Genomic DNA, 18,395 nt, shown 5'->3' on the forward strand with positions numbered 1-18,395 from the left:
GACAAACGTGATTACCTCCTTCCTGATTCAAGGGGTAGTCCTAGAATGTCCTAAAATGTGATACCTCTTTTCAAAAATCATAACTAAAAAATCGTAAAGACATAAACAGCTCCCAGCTTATCTCAAGCTTAACCTTCATACCCAAAACATACCCGAAATTTGTGTCACAAAGCAACTGAAAGACTTCATATAGGAGGGCAACATCCTAGGTGACCACTAATCGAGATTTACTGCCTGTGGCATCACTGAAACACGGTGCTACAAATGCTTGATAATGCATTGCGCATTGTAGGAAATGGCAGATCTCACCTTCTCATACTTCTTGGCCTGTCAACAGTGTTTGACAGACTAAAATGGGCATCCTTGCAAAAAATTTTGGAGAACATATGAGGACTGATGCCACAGTTCTAAAGTGGCTTGAATCATATCTTGACAACTGGGCACCAAAGAAAACTAGCAAATGGTCTCATGAGTCCGGCACCTCTACAACAAAGACTCCCACAAGGCTCCTTCCTCCCTCTGACACTCTTCAACTTATGTATGGAAGCCTCTACTTCGCTCTTAATAACATTAAACATCTCTCTTCATTTACATACTGATGACCTGCAGCTGTGGGTGAAAAATATCCTTCTCAGTGGACATAACCATTCAGTAAATCCCTTAAGGGAGCTCCAGTCATGGATGACTCAAGTTATCAAAAGAACCTCCTAGAAATCCGACATTCTAATTATATCCTCACAACACTGATGTACTCCTGTACATGATGAGGTAGGTGTAATTAACACTTTAGACCATATTATTGACAAGCAAGAACACAATCCTTCAGAAGTACATAAACATTTTAGCGAGAGGTGCTCAACACCAAATTAAACTTCTCCAAAGAATTAAGGGCCATATGTACAAAACTTTTTGCACGTCGCAAACAGCTAATTTTGCTGTTTACGACGTGCAAAAAGCACATCCCGATGCCCAAGCCCCGTTTTGCGATTCGGTAACCTGGTTACCGAATCGCAAAAAGGGATTGCAAGTCGCAGTTAGGAAGGGGTGTTCCCTTCCTAGTTGTGAGTCGCGGCGTGATGTTGTATTGTTTTGTGACTGCGAACGCGGTCGCAAAACAATCGCAGTTAGCACCCATTTCAAATGGGTGCTAACCTTTGTGAATGGAATTAAAAACAGTTTTCCAGAGCAGGCAGTGGCCAGTGCCTGCTCGTAGGACCACTGCCTGCTCTGTAAAAATGAAACGAAAAAGTTAAATTTTTTAGTTTTGTAATGCATCTCGTTTTCCTTTAAGGAAATGGGCTACATTACAAAAAAAAAAAACTGCTTTATTTAAAAGCAGTCACAAACATGGTGGTCTGCTGTCTCCAGCAGGCCACCATCCCTGTGAGTTCTGCGAGTCTCAAGGGAGTCGCAAATTGCGACCCACATCATGAATATACATGAGGTGGGCCTTTGCGACCCCCTTGCGAGTCGCAGATGGTGTCAGGGACACCATCCTACATTCCGATTTGCGACTTGCAAATTGCGTTCCGCTCTGACTCTCAATTTGCAAGTCTCAAATCGGAACCTACCTACATCTGGTCCTAAATCCCTAATCCCAAAAAAATAATTTAAAGCCACATTTCAATTGCTAGTTCTCTCAAGACTAAACTATGGAAATGCCCTACTCTCTGGCATACCTGGCTGGTATCTGGCTCTAGAAGATCCGATTGATAACTTGCACTCTAATTACTCGTACCCATACCCACAGAGGCCAGAGGTCTATTTAAATTGATGTGTATTTTCCATAATGCCCTATATGGAACAGGAGGAAGCAACCAGGCATGCAAGCCTGTCATCACATGTGGATACTATAACCTTTGAAGTGCTGATACTTTCCTTTGAGAAATTCTGCTTTATAAAAAAAAATAAGAAATTTCAATTAGTGTTTTTCATGGGTCCTGCAAATCTGGAACTTCCTCCCACCACCTTTAAGAACCAATCCTTCATACATCCTTTTCATAAAAAAGCCTGAAATCCTGCTTTTTCAGCCACACTTGCAGATATAATGGGATGCTAATGAGCTGCAATACGATAACCAATATTGTGGGTATATTAACATTGGTGGTATCCCTGCACATCTCACACTTTCAGGACTGCCGTTGCCAAATTGCATGCAACAGGGTTTAGAACCCTTTAATCATTATACACATGAGACTCACACATTTGTTCTTTTCTTTAAACTACCTGACAGAGGAATCTTTATTCTCTGTCAACTTGTCTCTTCCTCACTTTAAGCCCTTGTATCGCAATTACTTTTTAAGTAAGGTACTTTCCTACCATGATAGGTCAGGGTTGCGCTGCTTAAAACTGCTGATAAATAAATCTAAATTAGCTGCAACAGTGCAGTTAGTGCTGTAGCTCAATCCAAAGCCGAAGAGAAATGCTTGTAGGGAAAGCTTCCAGAACTTGGTCGTTGACGTGCCCTCTGTCTATAGGCTGTATTGCTAGCTGCAGGTTGGGGTTCAGGTAGTGTTAGTTTTTCATTTGTGGCTGTAAAGTAGCACCGTGGTTGGTACATCAAGATTATTTTAGGATATATTGGTAGGCAGATTAGTGTAAATTGTGGACTGCAGGCAGTGAGTTATGTGCGGGTTGTCAGCGCATATCCTGTCACGGTATTGATGATAACATGAATGTGTAGGGTGCATTTTCGTGCATTACAGATGGCGTTTTAGTGATTCATTATTGTTTATTCCCTGTGCATTTATGAGGTTATGGGACATTTGAGAGGGATTCATGCAAAAGGATCGAAACTCGGATCGGAAAATAACAGATGGACACAAAGTTGAGGCTGGAAAGCCTATTTGTGATAACATGGTAAATACTTTAGAGCACTTTAGGCTTGAGTCTGAGGTAGATTGGAAGAAAACTCAAGAGGATGGTGCCTTGAAAACGATGAGATTTGCCCCCAAAGAACTTTTATTTTAGCTTGTGGGCAACTAGTTGACTTTCATAAGCCAAGCTTAAGTGTGTTCCCAAATCGATTTATAAATTCTCAAAGTACATGGCAAAAGACAACTTTGGGAGTTTGACTAAGTGCCTTGAAATGAAAGTGTTCCTTCACTGGTAGCCATTCCATGGCCTTCGTTGCCAGGGGGGAGGTCTGAATTCAATATGGTTTGATGTGAATTGTAGCAATCTAAATGGTATTGTATTATGCCTGTTAGGTAGGGGTGGTTTTCTCATGATGTGCAGGTTGGGTAGTGAAGAGGGCGTCATGGTGTGTCGATGTTGTAGAGGAAGTGATGTTATTGTGTCCATATTGGGTAGCAGGGATTGGGCGGAGATGCAATTGAAGTATGTTAGAGAGAGGAGGTTGTGTTTTGGCATGCAGGTTGGGTAATGATGGTGTTATGGTTTTCATGTTGCTAGTGAACATAGCATTGTGGTTCCTGGCTCGTCTGGTGGTGATGATTTTGTGGTGTACAGATTGCTATCATAGATGAAGCACATAGCATCACTCTGGCATGTGGCGATTGTGAAGTGGTATTCGGACTGTACAGTGGGGAGGTTGTCAGAATGTTATTGCTTGCTATGAGAGGTATTTTGCTGCACAGATTGTTAGTAGAAAATGTGTGGAGATGTGTTGATTGTGTGGTGTACATGGTGCTGTGGCATTACATGTTCTTATTGTAGGTGGTGTTATGGTTTACTGCTTTGATTGCTAAGGTTGTATGATGTGCATGTTGCAGGTTCGGGTGGTTAATGCAGATTATTATATGAGGTTGGCCACACACTGCCATGATGGCCTCAATGGCTGTGGCACCAGCGCATTGAACACCTGAGTCCTTCCCTTGGGGCTGACCTAGAGTTACTTCAGAATTATTGCTCACAGCTTTACTCATAGATAGGTAGAGATGGAGAGAGATTGTCCCTCATCACCTGCGATCATATAGCCTTTCCCCTCACAGGTCACCACGTAGAGGAACCTGCTTCTTCCTTTCACCAAATTGTGCTCATATCTGCAGAACAACACTCCAGGTCTAATTTTCTTCTCCACCTCTGGTAGGTGATTCTTCGTCATAGTTTACTTTCTCCCAGTTTATGTGATGTCTACAGACATTGTTCAAGGAATGTGCTCAGCAACCATCATAGGAGGGATGCATCTCTAGTATCACCTGCCCCCAGGATGATTTCTGTGACCTAATGTGTCTCGTGCCCAGGACTGGTGATGACTACCCATCCACAATGGAAAATTCAAAATAGTAATGACGCGTTTCACTTTACTGAGCTTATTACATGAATTCAGTCTAACAAAGGGAATGCCCTCTGCAAGCCTGCCCCTTCTGTTGCATAACCTACCCTATGCATCCGTGATGATGAGCAAATAATATGACTGTGCCACGTCTGCCTGTGAAGAGCACCCTTTGGCTGCGTTTTTTCAGGTTTCTGTGTGGGCAAAGTTGAGCACGGCTTCCCTGAAAGCCTCACTTATTGATGCTACTGAGTTATCATAATATGACTTTGCTCTGTGGCTAAAGGCAACTGTCCAAAAGCCTAGATAGGTTATACTGCCTCTCAGCCCTATAATATCAACCCTCTGAAAGATGTTAACTGTCTTCAGCCATTGTTTTCCATTGGAAAATATTTTGAAATGCCTGCATACTTGGTGCTCACCTTGAGTGTTCAACAATGCTTTCAGCTAGTTTACCTATATGCATTTTCACACAGCGAACTACTGGGGACATGTCAGTTGGTAAATTATATTTTTACCTCACTGTAACTGTAGGTCACATCAGAAAATGTGTTTTTTCTCATTGCGTGCAACCTGTTAGCTAGCACTCTACATTTGGATAGCTTATTTTTGGGAGATAACTTAAAAATTTGATGGAGCACCTAGGCCTTCACAGTGTCAGCATTATGGGCCCTGCTCTCAGATTCACCTCCTGTGATCAACCCAGCTGTGCGATTGTGTTTTTATCTGCTACCCACATTCTCTGCGTTCAAAGTCCCATTGAACGGGACATGTAACATAGTGCTGTGTGATTTACAACCGGAGAGCCAGTCTGAAAGGCCCAAAACACAGAGGTTCATTTCTGCTCAGCTATGGACATATCTTGATGCCCTCGCAAAGATATAGAAAAATAAATAATAGTTTTTCATGCAGCTGGAGTAGGATTACTGCCGCTGAATATCAGCCACCCGTGCTAAAGGGTGATTGATCAACTGGGGTCTGGACTAGTCAACAAAGTGGTTTGTAACATAGGCCCTCATTATGTACATGGCGGTCGAGACCGCCACGCCGGCGGCTGCAGTAATTACCGCCACCAGCATGGCGGTCTCGACCGCCATATAAATAACAAGGGAAGACCGCCACAGGCCTGACGATGGCGGATTACATTATCGGATAATGTACCCTGTTTCCCCCAACCCTTCCCTGGCGTGATCCTCTGCCAGGGAAAGGCTGGCGAAAGGGGTGCTCTGGGGCCCCCCTGTGGGCCCCTGCATTGCCCATGCACTTGGCATTGCAGGGGCTCCCATGCAGTGCCCCGTCAGGCAGTGATCTGCTCGACGGGTGCTGCTACACCTGCCTCACACCAACATTGGTGGCGGCTCCAAGGCCCTGTTCCCTGCTCCGCCTGCCGGCCCAGCAGGGAAAACATTATATGGCCGGTGGGGGGGCCATCGCTCTGGCGGTCTTCTGTTGACCGCCAGCGCTAGATCATAATGAGGGCCATCGTTTCCAGTAGCTGACTAAATGCCTGTGTGCGCCCCCAGCCCACAAGTCTACTTGAACTTTCAAAACAGTTAATAAAGAGATGATGCCATCTCGGTGCAATGAGTTGAAATTGTGTGGGCTAGGCATGTTAATTATTAGATTTATATTATGCTGAAAAACACCTACAACCTTAAGACGGACAGCTCCAGACAACCCACAATTGACAAAGATTAACACAATCATTTATACCAGTGTTAGTTCTACATAATGTAAGTACATTTTATCGTATGTTAACATCATGATCTATGTAATTGCCACTGTAGTGACAAAGAGTACCTTGACCTGTTTACAGAACTCTGATACCATTGGAGCATGTACACGCTCAACTCACAAATAAATAATTAGATTTACCCTCAACTCATAGATCAATTCTTGGGTGAATATTTTCTTCCCCATTAATGTAATCTCTCTCTCATTTTATATATATATAGAGTGAGAGAGAGAGAGAGAGAGAGTCTCCATAAATAATTCCATCAGTGCAGTATAAAAATATGTATGCAATATATTTTGACAACTATATTCTGGTACCACACCATCTCACATTGCTCTTTTATGTTTCTCATTGTTTAACTCCAAAACTTTACAACATTCCCTAAACATTCTGCATGCTGCTCCATCCCAGCTTCCTACGGAGCAATTGGGTCAATTGATGCTAGTAAGAAAAATGTCAATACTTTCCATTCTGATGACAGAGAGGCTCTTGTAGTCATAAGCATTTAGATGCTCATGTCAACTAGCAATAGAAAAATGCTACCTGGAAAAATTCAAAGAGAAGGTGCATGTATGTTGAACTCAAAATCTTCTTCATTACTGGTGGGATCACGGTCCCATCAGATGACCTGGCACTCAAGAATATCCCCTACCTGGTGTCATGCTGGCAAATACATGTGGCCATCAGCTAAGGTCGGCACTTTTTAAATCACTCATAGTTAATTAGAAAGCTCTTGCAGAGGCCATTTATGCACCCCCTTTCTCTTTGTTTCATCCTTGATTGTCTTCTTTACAGCTATCCACAACATGGTGCTCTATGCATGTTACCAAATTATACTCTTCTCAGTAGATCCGAGATCACCACTTGATACAGTGAACGCTTACTGAGGGCACAGCATATGGATTCCCGATTTGGGGGGTCCATAGTATTGTCAAGCTCTCCTTCCTTCCAAAATCCAATTTTTCTGTGGCAGACACAGCCTTCTATCCGATCAGAATAGTTTGGATTGCAATATGGTAAATACTAAAGAGCCTCTAAACCGCCACCCGCCATTTGCAGAATTCATTGGGAATGTATTGTCAACCTAAACTCCCCCTCCACCCACCGCCACGCCTAGTGACAATGGGCTCTCTCTACCAAGGATAATATGTGTTCTATTAGCAATATCTCTTCCTGGTCATGTTGTCAGCTAAAATTTGCATTTTCCACAGGTTCGTTAATAGAACCAGTTTACACAGCAGGAACAAAACCCTGGATCTTCTGAATCTTCACATCTTCCCATTGGCATGAAAGTTTGGGAAAATTATTTCAAAATTTCACACCACCAGTTGGTATCTGCCTCTCCCATCTTGCATTGTCAACTCCACCTCTCCCAGCAGTTGCTCTTTCCTGTCTGCTTCACCGCACTTATCAGTTCGCCATGGAGCTGGCGCTACAGTGTCTCTCAATCACTCTGCTATGACATACCACCATTTATATGACTGGTCCATGCTCTTCCTCACTACCAGCTCCTTATCTCTCCTTGAACCTTTTTACTTTTTCATTAAGTTTACATCACAATAAGATTATGTAACCAGTAGGATCAATAAACATTGCAAATAAACACATCATGTGTATCTAAAATTGGCATATTAAATTCAACAATGTGAAAAGAAGTCGTAGTTAATAATTCCAACTTGAGAGAATTAAATGCATTTTACAGAGAAAGAAACTGTAGCCTGGGCAGTATCCCCAGCCTTCAAATTTAAACACGTTTTTATTGTCCTTCCTGTTCATTACTTAGTAAGCAAAATCAGACATGAAAACGTTCTCCTTATACCACTGAGCAAAGACCATGTAAGGCAAAATATACCGATCCATACAACAGACCCAAAGGCAAAATGAGTCATTATTATTATTAATTCTTTGGGCCTCTTGCACTCCAAGTCCTCAGTGTTCTCAGTCTTTAGTTATCGAAAAGGAAATGTTGCTGTGTATTTGGGAAATGGAGTAATTCAAACTATATCTGTGGTGGACACACTTTCTTGTACGACCTGACCAAAAACAACTATTTGAATTTGGTTAAGGGAACTGCCAGGTTAATTCACCTGAAGTCGAGTTGTTAAAACACGACTTTGAGGTTGAGTACATACCTTGATCCAAGAAGAAGAAATCTGATAGTTTATCTTGCCTTCGTGGCGAGTTGGAAGAGTTTGGAGATGGACAGGTGGATGGTGGCAAGTTTTAGTTGGCCAGCTGATAAGTGTGGTGCTGAGAATGAGTGGGGGCAGGCTGTTGCTGAAGATGTTGTTTGGAAAAGGCTTATTGATTATGTGAAGGAAGGTTGGCCCATGGAGAAGAATTCATCAGAACTATTCAGTACGGTTCAATCAGACACATCCATTGATGGTGATCGCCAGAGGTGGCTCCCTATCCAGGGCGCAAGGGGTGTTGACCTCCAAAACAGGGCAGAAGGAGAAGGAAATTCCAGCAGCTTAACAAAAAGAGCGAACAGATGCTCCTGATTGTTCAGCCTGGGTTCTTTTTTTCTTTGGTGTGAGGGATTAGTGCAGCACTGCACATGTACTGGTCGAAGAAGTCCTCGCTCTGCAGGCACAAGCCAGGGCAGTGATGTCATGGTGATGGGCGGGGCAAGGTTTCCCAGTGCTGAATAGATCTGCATTTGGGCATTTACTGCTGTGGCCAAGGATGGGGTTAGCACAACTCCATTGATGTAATGGGATGGGGGTGGATCAGACAGATGAGTACAAGTTAATAGTGGGTGGTAACCACCTGAAGGTTCTGCCTCCTCCTCCACGCTCACCCATTGCTGATTTGCCTTCCAGTGTTAAGAGGTAGGCTTGAGGAGGAGTCTGGCATTCTCATTTTCAGTTTCTGTAATGCTCCATAAGGGTTACATAGCAAGCAGTTGTGTTGTCTGGAGAGGCCCAGATAGGTAGCAGATGCACAAAGCCAATAAGAAAGCTCTGGAGTGGCAGTGGAGCTGTATTCAAGTCTTACTATGTCTTGCGAGCGCAGCTCCATGTGCTGAACTCCAGCGCAAGCATTGGAAAGGTCACCCCTGCTCTTATGTCTTTTCTAAACCTTAGCTATTCATGCTTTATTTTTCACAGACTGGTGGGCATTTATGTGGTTGGAAAGTTTGGCTTTGTGAGTTTGTATCCTGTGCAGAAAGTTGAGATCCCAGTGGTCTACACAAACACTTTCACTGTGCTGGTGTCACATACAGAATAACATGATTAAAAATAAAACTAGTATTCAATCCAACAATAGCTGTAAGTCAAATTAATAAGGGCTGATAGATACATGGATGAATGTGTGAAAGGGTAGATGGATGGATGAGTGGATAAATGGCTCGAAGAGAGGATGGATGAGTGAAAGGTTGGATGGCTTAGTGAAAGGGACGATGGATGAATGGAGTGAGAGGATGGATGGCGTGAAAGCATTGATTGATGAGCAAAAGGATAGCTATATGGATGATTGAAAGGATGGATGGATATAGATGGAAGTGGTGGATAAGTGAAAAGATGAATGACTCAGTGAAGGATGAATGGAGGGATATGTTTGATGGATAGTTTTGAAGATGGGTGGATAGGTTTTGATATGGATGGGTAGAAGGATAACCAGACGGACGGAATGGTGACAGACTGAATGTTGGATGAAAGACTGGATGAATGACAGAACGTAAGGGTAAGATGGTGGATATTGGCGAGGGAATGGAATAATGAAAGGATGGATGGAAAGATGATTGGGTGGAAGAGACATGTAAGCTCCTCCGTGGAGAGGTGTGATGACTTGCTTCACTTGCTTGGTGCCGTAAGAGCTTTGCTTCAAAGTGGAGGGTATTTCATTTTTGGCTGCTCCCTTATTTTACCATGTATTGCTGTGCACATAACTATTGAGCATTGTGTGTCACCATTAAACTGTGCCCATTTTCCTGCACCTGTTCAGTTGCCAAGACTGCAGTTGTACAGTACTAACAGATCAGTACTGAAGTCAGGCAAAGGCCTCAACGCTGTGCTGCTGGTCGGCCTTGAGATGCAGAAGAGCTGTGTGTGGATCTGTGAATTAAACGCTAATATGTCAGACAGATTGCTTGTGGCAGCATAGCAGATCTTCACCACAGCTTTGCTACAGAGAGTACTAAATATCTATGGAGCTGTCGGTTAACACTGAGGTAATGTGTGGGTGTCATTAAGAATAATGAGATTGCAGGTTTCGATTGAGATGCATTAGGAGAGCTGTGTGTAAGAATGCAACTTCTGTAAGAAAAGCAGTCCATAATGAAACCACCACACACCTACATTCCCCTGCCGCAGATGTTCAAAGCACTGACAGATACAATTCAGTGTTCCCTGGACAGCATGCCCCTGTATGTTCTGATGAAGGACTAAGTACGATGCCAATTGGGAGTCTGCACAATGTGGCATTAGGCTGGGCAGCTTCACCCCAAGTCCTGTAACTTATTAGCAAAGTGAAGATAACATCTGACTGTAAAATAGATAATTTTCAAGTAGTTGAACTTCTCGCCACATCAAACCTACCTTAATGTTGCCAGTGCCAATAGTGCTGTTTGGTCGTGTCACAGACGAAAGTGGGCGATGTCAGTGGTGATTTGGGCGACATAAGCAATTTAGGCACCTGCACTAATTTTGTTTTAACAAATGAAGCGTTGGATATTATTTATCAGCAATTTATTTATTTTTAAGAAAATCCTCTATCTCCACTGAACGAACTAGTGCCGTCATCATGCACTGCTAATTTAGTAAAAGTAAACCACCCATGACACAGGAACAATCTCACCACTGGTTGATGGTTGTTTTATAGTTGTTGCAGTCGCCAACTTTAAATGAAAATAATGCACTCACTCGAAAACATGAAAAAGAAAGGGCAACTGAGTGCTGATTTTAAGTCTGTAATGGGAAATCTAAGTACAGATGGGAGTAACAAAAGCAGAAGAATGCAGAGATATGTATGTTTCTCACTTGACATACCTCTGAAAAGTTTACGCCCCATCACTTTTAAATTTCACCAGCTGCCACTGGTGATCGCTTTTCACTGTAGAGATGTTTATTACCCTTTACAGTGTCAGGAACAGGTTATTTCAGGTCACTCATGGGAGATATTTGGGTATGGCTCTCAACAAGAAGAGATTGGATGAATAATATTGGTGGCTACACATGGCTGAGAATGTTGAAACATTTGTTGTGACTCTTGTTTATTGCTACAGTGATAGGCTTCAAATGCAGGAATCCACATATGACAGAGGTGGAGTGTCCAGGTAAGGTGTGGGAACAACTCTGCATTGATTTTCTAGAACCATTTCATGCACTAGCATCAGATCAGTGGCTTGACATTAAGTAGTTCTGTTGGACAATCGTTGTAAATGGAAGAAAGAGGTTCACTTTGTCTTGTCATGTTTTTCTTAATCACCATGGCGTGTTAAATCTAGAAAAGTTAAATGGCTCTTTCACGTGTTATATTATATTAGGTTCTAATTGCTAAAGGCAACAGAGCAGTTAAAATATCAGCAACACCACAAAATAAAACGATGAACGAAGGGTTGAAACTTTTCCAACACTCACTCCTAGTCACAGATCTGGGTTTAGACCATTATTTTTCTCACCACGTCACCCAGTTTGGACCCAGACTCCTCCCGGGAACAGTCCAGCCTGAACTTCCAAGCCAGGTCCTCCCTGGACTGGAAACAAGCATCCTTGGTCCAGTTTCAGGATGTCACCCCTCATCAGCTAGTCTAGCTTGAATCCAGTGGCACAGTAAGCAGGGGACCCACGTCTGGGCCTACCCTTGGCCCTTAGTTTGCCTGTGTCAGAGACCTGGACCCGGAGGTAGTTATATTTACTCGATGTCCCTATCTATATTGGAAATAGTTGCCATTCCAATTGATTTTTTTGTTCTTTGGCCAAAAATCAAAACCTTTGTTTTAGCTGAATTTGTGTGCAGCACATTCGTTGTGTTGTACGAATGAAGTGTGTCTAAGGCTCTCTTCATCCTGATATGAGTTCGATCAAGGAGCACCAGATGGTCTGCATACTGTATAATAGGAATTCTTGTCTGGCCCAATTTGGGGGAGAATGTGTTCCCTTTGAGCAGTGCCCGCCCAAGTCAGCTGTGTAAAGGTTAAACAAAGTGGGGACAATGACACACCCTTGCTGAAGGCTGAAGGCCTCTGTTGGTATACATTTTCCAGGTGGCATGGGTTTGCGTTATTTTGATCCGTACCTAGGTATCAATATATAATGCTGTTATCTCTGCCACTAACTGTCTGGGTGTGCCCCCGTCAGGGAGTTTTTCCCCAAAAATACTTCTGTCAATTCTCTCAAATGCTGCACTGTAATCTATGAAGCAAGAATATAGTGGGGGAAAGAGTGATCACATTATCCATAGTAGAAGAGTTAAGTCTGAACTGGGTCTGATACACTAGTGTGATGTTATTATCAGTTATCCAAGTTTCAAGCTCATATAGGAGACCTTTAGCAAAAGCCTTCCTGTCTACATCGAACAGGGCTATTAGACTATCATTTTTGGGTTGGGTGGAGTTCCTTTTTGCTGTTTGGACAGTGAAAAGTGCAACGGGGGTGGCCATGAGGGGGCCTCTGCACTGCACATGCCATGGGGTCTCCTGCACCCTGTCTCCACCAGAATTTGAAGAGCGGTGCAACTGCCATGTAAACGCCTGTGAAGAGAAGGATCGTAATCCCCAGGGCAGCGCTGCTTGTAGTGATGGAAATGTGGCAGTGCCAGTGGTCCAACCGTGGCACAATTGCCACCGTCGTAATGTGGAGTCCGGACCGCAACATTGGCGGCAGTCTCAAGACCGCCAGGATCGTAATTAGGGCGTAAGTCTGTCAGTGTAAGTGGTTTGCTGGCGAAGCCATTGGGGAGGGGACACTTGGCAGAAACATAGCAGACCTTCTAACTCTAAATGGAATGGGAGGACCATCAGTTTGGGGGACAGGGTACTCTGCATATGATGACTATCAAGCCACACTTATATTTTTAGCAAGTACCTAAAACGTTAAACAAATGTCAGCTGATCCGGATGTTCCTCTTGTCTCTCTGGGGGCTCCTTGAGTTCAAACTCATTTGCTTCCTTGTGCACTAGACACAGAGAGATCTGTCTTATCCAACACCCATGGTCAGTCATGGCACTTCATGCTAAGCAGACAACAAGCTGACATCAAGTCAGAAAGTTCTATCGATTTTCTTCAGCGTCATAAAGACGTGGTAATTTTCTCTGCAACATGTGGACTTGGCATCTCTGTTAATATGATTGTAGCTCAATGTTGATGTCAAGTAATCTGCTGCCATGTCTGAATGTCATGAGCTGCATGTGCAAACCAAAACCCTCGAGCCATCTAGGGGGACACTATCAGTTCAGAATTTTTAAATTATTCCCTCAAAACTACATCACCACTTCAAAAGACTAACATGGCTTCTGCACAGAGTATAAAAACTGGAATGTTACCTGAGCTCCCATACTTTTATCTGTCTTGGTACCTGCATTCAACCTTAGAAAATGCCACTCACGTCCATGGTACCATACCTGCACACATAATACATTGATTACACAAACCACATTGAATACATTACATGAGGACTTATGAACGCATAAATACCATCTAATAACAAGATTTGTTTCAGCTACACTGTTTTACAATCAAATGCAGCGTACAGACTTTTAACAGTCATCATTGACACTCGGTGACTTGAACTGACTACTCAGGTCCACTTTACTACTTCATTGAAAGTAATTCTTGCCACTGGTAATGAAGCCCAGTCAGACTTAGTTATTGGGCCAGGTTTTCAGGCCACCTCGTAGCTAAGATACATTTTTAGATCCCTTTAAAATCAGCTCCAACAGAGTATAAATATAATAAATGCAAATATAGATATAGTGTGGAAATCACATAGCTAGCCATATTGAGGAATTCTGATTACTACTTGTTCAGCTCTTACAGTTGTAGATTGTGAAAGCATAACCAAGCTGTCCTTGGAGTCGGACTGAAACCACAGTAGCCCTATTTCCATATAGATCTGAGTTAAAAATGAGTATCCACTGTTTTGAAGGCTGCAGTGGCCTTCAAAGATTCTTGAACTTCATCTGATCACCATAGCACTTAGAACTTCATGTCTACATTATGTAGGTCTTCAGTCTCTAAATTATACAGCATATTGAGCTGCCTGGGGGATGCGGCTGATTGACATGTCTCTGAAGCCTCATTAATCTTCTTATTGCTGGAAAAGTTGAACTCAGCAAAAACAGAAAATGAAGGATGTGTAACTCTGAAATAATGCCTGAAGATCCTAACAAATGTAGAAATCTAATAATTCATATTGAAATCCATACATACCTATATGACCATGCAGCCAGTTGTCTGGGCACACGAGAAAATAAAACATTGAGCACAAATATTTGCTTAGCACTGCCAACATCAAGCAATGTGGTCGCAATTCTTTACTAACAATGTAAAGCAAGAACCCATTATAACTTTCTGAGCATATATTTATCCTTTTTTCAATCAATGTAGCTAATATCTATCTCACAAACCATAAAGTATAGTCTTTGTAGAAGTCTATATATGCATATTTTCAATGCAATCAAATGAGATTTAAGAATAAAATAGCACACAGTCACAATCAACCTGCATAGCACTGATCTTTATACTTATTCAAAGAAAATTCTTCAATAAACCACTGAACAGCACAGCATTTCAATCACCTTGTTAGAGCTGTTTCAAGGTCTCGCAAAGCAAAACAATTGCTGAGTTTGATTACTAATGTAATTTCCTCATTCAAAATTAATTAGCCATATCCAAATATTACAACTGTATTAAAAATAACATTTTTAAAATTATTGTACATATAAAAAACGCAAAGCACATATATCTACTGCAGGCCTTAAAGCAAGCATTCAATATTATGAAAAGGCTACATCATCATCATACATTCTGGTGTCATTGTAAATTCAGATATCATTCAGTGAATTTTTCATCACTAGTAAAGAATTCTATCTATGTAATGCAAACTACTAGAAGTAAAATGCCTATATTTAAACACTTATTTGTGTTCTATGCCTGAGCCTGGAACATATCCTGATTGAAGCAAATTTGTTTTTATGAAGAATATTGTATAGGGCTCTCTCTTGAGGTAGTTTGAGTTGGAGCATTTGTCAGGCAGCACAATGCTAGTATACATAGTTGCTTTAATGGTTTGCAGTGCTGGTTCTCTAATAACTTTCAGCATCAGACTAAGAACTGTTAAAGTATGGTTATTGTTAAACACAAGATATTTACTGTTCAATATTGCAATTTATATGATAGACAACATTTTTACCCCTACAAGTAGGCCATCGTTAAATCTTCATAACAACAAAGTCACTTCTTCAAATCATGGGGTTCTCTTCATGAGATAGCATATTCCCACCACCCATTTCCCAAATTAGTGTGTTTAGGAGAAAATGAAATATCCATAATTTGGTTCTCCTTTTTTCTCTATATCAAAACTTATTGAAAAGAGAAACATCTGTCAAAAGAGAGATGCATTATTTGCATAACCAGGTGAATAAGACATGAGGATTTGCTATTGATTAAATATTTAACAGCAGAAATCCAAGTATTCTGATATGTGGAGCTACACAATTCACAGACAGCTATCTATAAGGTTCATGTTTTTGATGTATATATATATATATATATATATATATATATATATATATATAAATATCAGGCATCTCCTTAACATACATGGACAAGCTCATTATACACTCTTGTACCTTCTATCAAAGTCACTTTATATGGATAGTGGGCAAAACGAGGTGGTTTCCTCATGACCATTATGTCTTTCGAAGTACATCAGATATCAAAGTGATGAGATGCTTATAATCAAAATGTTAATAATTTGTAGGCCTTTGCATGGGGGCAAGCTATAATAAATACATTGATTGTTTGTTACTGTACCTTGTATGTGAAGGTTCACTCTGAATATACACTGTGATGATTTCATTGTCTGTTTTGTATTCTTAATAGGCATTTCTTAAACACTAGAATAAAATCCTCATTTTTTGAATTAGTTAACTAGCTTGTGAACTTTACTACCAGAAATTTCATCTTTAATTTTTTACATAAATAACATATGTATTCACACAAACGTTCTGTTGTATTTGTCATTTCCTAATGGATTTAAAATGTCATTTGCCATAACAAACAACTATTTTATGTGAAAAAAAAACTAAAACCCTCAATTCATTAATGGTAATTAGCAAAACACCAATCACTTTATTTCATCAGTTCACTCTGAAAATAACTAGGTATAACATCCAAGCCCATCAGCATCTTCCACATAATTTGTGGATGCTACGAATCACTGTAATCACTCATCAGTAAAATTGATTGTGATAGTTATTACAATTTTAGAAAGCAATGTGCCTTACAGTTGCTCAGCGTTCTATATTCTGCAACATGTCTGTTATTCATCATTCGTTTTCCTTGAGGGTTCAGTGTTAGGTTATCAAACGCCTCAGTGGATATTCTCTACTATAGCAGAGGTACTGAAATGTGTTTGCTCGTAAAATCACTACTGTGTGAAAATGGATTATTATTTAGAAGGGATGTGAGTCCTCACCAAGTAGTAACGTCACAGTTCTTTACCAGTTCCAGTTGTGTATCAGCAATTAAAACCTGAGCTCAACCGTTAGTAGCTGTAGCAAAGAGCAGACAGGCTTAACATAGGAGAAATGTGTACAGCATTTATCAGTACCAAAGTGGTTACAAACTAGAAAACACAACACAGTAATAATCATACTCTAATTTATTAAAATAGAGTAAACTTTAATGAAAAATTTACATCATAATGACAAGTATCTGATATAGGGAACTGGAAATATGATTTTTAGAAGCTTTAGATCAAAGTAGTGCCTCAAAGCATAAAGTGCTAATCCCATTCATTTGGTCGCACTAGACTGGGTACATGTCAATAGTTTAGGCCGACCATGTGGCACTGTCAGTCATATACAGGGACCAAGCTTGTCCTGGTAGAAAGTTTACCTTCTGACTTAAAAGATTTTCTGAAGAAAAGTTCTTATTGGTGGCGGGTCGAGTTGCAGGCTAAATCTGAAGGAGAGCTTGAGGGTGGCTGCCAGGTGAAGCACAAGTTCTCAGTGGGAGCCTCATCTCTGGCAGAAAACATTTTGCATCATTGTTGATGGCAGGAAAATTCTGAGTGGGCGAAGTCTAGAATCTGTAGCCAGGAAGGTCTTGTTGCTGGTCAGGTGCTGTTCCACGTCGACCTTGGTGTAGCCTTTCTACATTCTCTCTACATTCTGACTTACAAACTGTTAAAAATGGGGTCTCTAGTTGGCAGTCGGTTTGCATCCTTTCCAAGTAGGGACCATCACTCTAGTCAGGATAAGGGAGAAACCCTCTCTGATAACCCCTGCTCACCCCCTTGGTAGCTTGGCACGAGCAGTCAGACTTATCTCAGAAGCGATGTGTAAAGCATTTCCACAAAACACACAGTAATAAGTAAAAACACTACAAAAGGACGCCACACTAGTTTTAGAAAATTAGCCAATATTTATCTGTGTAAAACAAGACCAAAACAATAAAAATCCATCACAAATTTTGGATTACTTTATCACACTTAATAAAGCTAATTTCAAATTGGCACGAGCTAGAAAAATACTTCAAACTTTAGTTAAACAAAATCCAATGTAATGCTAAAGCCACATTTTGTCTATTTCAGAAATTGCAACTATAGGAAGTCACTACTTTTCTGCCAAGAGCACATAGTAGCCTTTTCAGAGTTAATCCCTTTCACCATGCACAGGGTTGTGAACGGCTACTAGGAAAGAGAACAAAAGGGCCTTTTGTAGAAAAATGTGTGACTTCCTCCTGACAAGATGGCCTGGGGGATGTGTCACCAGCCACACAAGCTTCATTGGGGCATCCCCTGTCACAGGCAGATGTAACTCACAACTAAGCCTGTCCTTTCCATTGCCCAAGTAGTCCGGGTGGCACCAATACCAGAGGGAGGAAAACCTGTTTTAAAACTGGTATGCAAGGAGAGTTTCTTATTTCCCTAGACACACCTCAGCGTAGCGCTCAGACCTCTGGCTATGTGAGGAAAGGTTTTACCATGCTGGATTTTCACAGAACAGCTCACTGTTTAATTGTTAAGGGTTAAAGGGAATGATGTAAAAGTATGTACGTTTGCCCTGGGAAATATTTCCCTACTGGCCAGGGAGTCTTCCCCAGCCATAAATTAGTGCAAAGGCATAAATGTGACAACCCTGGATACCTTGTTCAGAAAACAAATGGACCTGTGGAGGACAGACAAAAGACTGCACTTTCTTTTGCACCTGTAGAAAAAGACCCCAAGGGCTGGATCTGCTCACAGCTGTAA

The 18,395-nt window shown here is 41.4% G+C and overlaps 1 protein-coding gene across 1 annotated transcript in view; it reads left to right on the forward strand.

The window, feature by feature from the left end:
* The window catches only part of GRIN2D (glutamate ionotropic receptor NMDA type subunit 2D), a 1,291,669-nt gene that overhangs the window by 867,394 nt on the left and 405,880 nt on the right, over positions 1-18,395 (forward strand). The gene's annotated exons all lie outside the window — the stretch shown is intronic.

This window comes from Pleurodeles waltl, chromosome 7 (assembly GCF_031143425.1).
Source record: "Pleurodeles waltl isolate 20211129_DDA chromosome 7, aPleWal1.hap1.20221129, whole genome shotgun sequence".
Taxonomy (NCBI): Eukaryota; Metazoa; Chordata; class Amphibia; order Caudata; family Salamandridae; genus Pleurodeles; species Pleurodeles waltl.